Source organism: Macrosteles quadrilineatus, unplaced genomic scaffold (assembly GCF_028750875.1).
Source record: "Macrosteles quadrilineatus isolate MER2022 unplaced genomic scaffold, UCM_ALF_1.0 Scaffold_3__2_contigs__length_128488019, whole genome shotgun sequence".
NCBI classification, from domain to species: domain Eukaryota; kingdom Metazoa; phylum Arthropoda; class Insecta; order Hemiptera; family Cicadellidae; genus Macrosteles; species Macrosteles quadrilineatus.
In genome coordinates, this window is record NW_026542596.1 from 4,379,514 (window position 1) to 4,384,241 (window position 4,728).

The following is a 4,728-nucleotide window of genomic DNA, read 5'->3' on the forward strand; positions in this document are numbered from 1 at the left end:
TCGTAGTACTCACTAGTGCGGACGTTAATCCACACCAGGGTCACGAGGGAGTATCACATCCACAGTGCATGCCTATAAATATCCAAAATTCGTGACCTCCTAGTAGCTGGATAACAGTCCCAGTCTGTATAAATGACAATAAAAGCACAAAACATCATCCACTCGCCACATTACAAGAAGATTTAAAATATCTTCCAATTTGACCTAAAACTGTTTTAAATAACACAACAAACTATTAAGCTATGATTTCAGTTTAACTAGTAGTTAGCATATCTAGCCAGATTCCTTTATCTAAGTAGACGATGCAAAACGCGTGAGTTGTCTAATATTATTATCGATAGCAAAACTATCACTTGATACACTGGGTGACGTAATAATGGTTTTTGTTACTAATAAACATTGTAAACAATACACAAGCCAAAAACTGCGCCCCTTGTACCCGCTATCGGAGTTCCAAGGTCAGTGAGATAGAGGTTATATTCGTCAGTAACACTGCTGCCGGACTCACAATTTACCATGGCCTCGCGAGTGCTGATGTTCTGTTTGCTGATAGTTGTGCTGATGTTGGATGTAGTGATGAGTGCGCCTGTGGCAGAAGCTGACGAAGAAGTGCAAGGGAATCGTGCGGCCTACAGGATCCAGAACTTATTTAAAAAGGTTCAGGAAACCTGGGTAGGTTATCTGTTTTTTATTTTAAAGAACTTTTCCAAGGTAACAGGTTCAAACGCTAACTCTATGGCCTAACGTTAAAGGATAACAAAGTTTTTAATTAACAGTTATTATTAAAAGACAGTTGATTCAGCTATTTAACCGTTTACTGATATGAATTAAAAATTACTATTTAAGAGGTATTTTAATTGTTGGTAAACATAAATTTTTTACTATTGTACTTCTCTAAACCTGGCTCATTTGTACATCGATAAATTTTAAACATGTGTAAGTGAAGATTGCGAAATGGATCAATATATCTTAAACGCAATTATCAGATCACTATAAAAAATTCTACGTTTTACCCTCAAACGAATTTGAATTAATAAGGAAAATACGAAAATATACTTTACGAGGGGCCTGTGCGCAAATAGCGCATTTTAATACAGGCAAAACTTGTTTTAGAGGCAAAACAAATATTACCCTGTACTTTTCAGCTTTTGTTTTTTGGCGAATAACAAATAGTTTGTTAAAATAATGTTCGAGATCTAGAACAAGAGTGATTTACTTACCTTAAATATGTTACAATTATAAAAAAGTAATTGATTTAAAATTCTTGTTCATAAACTGTTTTGCCTCTTGTTTACAATCTGACTTTGATTATAGAATCAATTAACATCAAACCTTTATAAAGAAAGTTTATCAGTTTCGCTAAATCAATGAAGGCAAACTCTAGAAATAATTCAAACTCTAGGGGGGCGAAGACCTAAAGGACATTTGCCTTTTTGTCCCCATTCGTCACTCCGTTGGATAATAAGCTTAAAAATGATAACATTTATAAATGTAAACAAGCTACATTGGTATGAAATTCATAGTAATAGTACTGTTTATAGTACAGTTTTAAGAGAAATGAAAAAAAAAAACATATTTACTACCATTAAGTTTTATTTCTATTATTTATTTTTTTCCCTTCTTGTTTCTTATTTTTATTAGTTTTTATTGTTGTAACTAAGGCAAAACAAACCCGTTATTAATGAACTTAAGAACAAAGCCTGAATTAACAGTGACTTGTCTGGACTCGTGATTCCAAATAAACCAAATCTCAATAATTAATATTTTAAAATTTTTATTTAGAAACTAATAATGAACTGATACCACCTCCTACCTAAACTAAGAAACACAAGACATCCCTATTGTTTGTAGTGCCTTGGATCCCAACAACTAAACTAAACTACGGTTACTCTGCTCTAATAAATTGTATAAAGCAAATTTGTTTGCATGTCAATAGATTGTTACTGTTTCAATACTGACCCATCTTCCTAAAACATTTCTAAAACGTCTCCTTTTTCAATCCAGGCATAACCCACATCCCATTTAAAGAACAAATCGTTGATATTTCAGAAACAAATGTATTCAGAGGTTTGACGACATGCTTGGTCCCTTCATACACGATATAACTATCATACAGTAAATCCTATGAGTCTTATAGTTTCCTTGGCCAAGAAGTACCAAATAGGCATTGTAGCTATATGGTATTACTTATATGATTACCTAAGCCCAACCATTTTATCTCACAGGCAATTTAAAAGTTAAATGGAATTCAGAAGATATAAAGCAATCCTAAAGTCTCCATGAGTTTTCAATATTGATAGAAGCGATAGTTTTAATAGATCATTTTGAACAGCGTTTTATCATTGACTATATAACACTACGTAGTGTTATATAGTCAATGGTTTTATGTATGATATAGGAAAGTTGTATGCTTAGATACAAATTTTCAAAATTTGTAGATGGTTTTTGGGTTAAAATTTAAAAGTTTCTATTTAAATTGTTTAACCATGTTGAATCTGGTAACATGTTTGTCATCCTTATAAATCAACAACTCTGGCTGTATTAAAGATTGGAAAAGGTGCAAAACCATCTTTAGAGACCCTTATATTTATTTCAATGCTTCGTTACAAACTGTTGAAAATTAATTTGCAATATTTCCTTTCAACTCCCTATGCACTTGTGTTGAAATAGCCTCTTTGACTTTTCCTTCCCTGTAACGAAACCCCGGGAAATACTCTATTTTGAATAATAGAAAGGATGTGAACCAATGCTTACGCTAGCTTTCATATTTTCAGACCAAAATCTGCCCTTACGCTGAAGATCGCCACCACGAGGATGCATCAAAACTATAGTGAGTATTTTGAAACAATTCTTAGGTCTGAATTGGAGTAGTTTGTTTGATACTGAGCTTCATAATTAAGTTTAAGTTGTAATTTATATCAATTTTGCAATGATTGCTTTATTTATTAGTATTTAGTTTTATTTATTATGCTGCGCTATACGTTGCTTGCTTTGTGAAGGTAGCAATCTGCGATATCACACTTGTGAGAGTTAAGTAGATTGTTTTACTTTTTGCATTTGCAGGGTAAAAATAATGGCTAATTTCTTTGCTTGGATCGGAAATATTTGTAATCAATATAAATCTGGTACTTTTAACTTTTGTTTATTACATTTTGACTGTTAGTTTTTATTTCTTTAAAAAGAGGTTGGTGGCCTCTTTTTACCTTGCATTTGCCCGTCCACATAGACTACAGATCTGTGCGTGGAACGTATCCAGCAAAGCAAGGGGTGAGCCGGTACAGTACAAAGGTGAACTGTACTGATAAAAGTTAGTGGCAGTGACCAGGATCCGAACCCACGACACTACTGCCTAGTTGTTTAAATAGTTTAAAATAATATATTAAATAGTTGTTTGAATACTTAAAAATATTAAAAATAATTATAATAAACCTTATTAGTAATTGTTAAACAAAAAGAATTAAATAGTATGGGTAAATAATGTATTATGGTAATAATTAAATTATAATAAAATCCAAAAAGTTTGATTCTGAGCTTAAAGTATATGCCTACTGAAGAAAACCGAAAATCTTTTAAACGTTCCTCCACAATTCAGGAGAGATTTATTTTGAAAACGCATCACAATTATTTAAAACCTCAAGCATAATTTTAATTTAATTTTGTTCAATCAATCAATCTCATGTAGCACATTATGATGTTTACTAAATAGGAGAGCACAAACTGATAAATAAAAATAAATATTTTATAACTCATCTATGTTTTTCGTTTTCCTGTTGCGATTTGCTGTATTTTAAGTAATCTACTTTTCTGTTTACAAAAGGACTTGCCATCTAAAGGATGAGTTCTGGAGTATTTCTCTGCATATGTTATTCCTAGGGTATTTTATAAAACAGGTTATAAATAAATAAATAAAAATGTTTTTACTACCGTTCGTCTCTCAGTACAATTACAGAATAACAGGTCAATATCAAACATAAACTGGTTATAGTATTCATTACATTTGTATCAATATCGCTTTGCCGCTTTTTTTGTAATGTCGTTGTACATTACAACGGTGTTCCATTCTACAATAGCACGATGATCAAAATATTTCCCAGTTTTAATGAAAATTGTGATATAAGTAGTAAAAATGAAACATAGTTTTAAGGTACGCGATACTTATAAGTGTTAACATGTTTGTTTTACAATAGTTACCTCAACATTTATTATTTGTTGCAGGAAAAGAGGCTGCTTGAAAGATGCAACTTCTAAACGTTGGACAACGATAATACTCATTTATAGTATTCTAACATGAACTTTGAAAAAAAATAGTAAATATATGTGATAATCGAAATAAGCTGTGATTTGTTTGTACAAATAAAATATGTTAGATAGAGTTTTATTTATTTAAAAACTGACGGAATTATTATATTTAACTGTACAGGAGTTATAGACAAATTAGTTTTTTTAGCTATATGTATAGTATCTATTTAAATAATAAAAACTAGTATTTTTTAAATTGTGTTATTTTATTTCATCTCATTCATTTTGCAAGATTCTAGTCTGGCAGGTAAAGCAAATTGGTACAGTATTAGTTTATATATTCATTTAATTATTCTTAAAACGTCAATTTAGAAGTGCGTGAAATTAAACGAGAAAGTGCGACAATTTAAGTTTATTCTCTGTTTTAGATATCCATATAAGAAACCCGCTACAACCATCATACCATACCAGCTTGCATGGTATAGCATG

The 4,728-nt window shown here is 31.2% G+C and overlaps 1 long non-coding RNA gene across 1 annotated transcript; it reads left to right on the forward strand.

Moving 5' to 3' along the window:
* The first annotated feature begins 516 nt into the window (after nucleotides 1-516).
* Nucleotides 517-4,495, forward strand: LOC128988867 (uncharacterized). The gene is made up of 3 exons (XR_008490438.1): nucleotides 517-672; nucleotides 2,775-2,830; nucleotides 4,216-4,495. It is a non-coding gene; the product is annotated as an uncharacterized LOC128988867 (long non-coding RNA).
* Nucleotides 4,496-4,728: the final 233 nt, after the last annotated feature.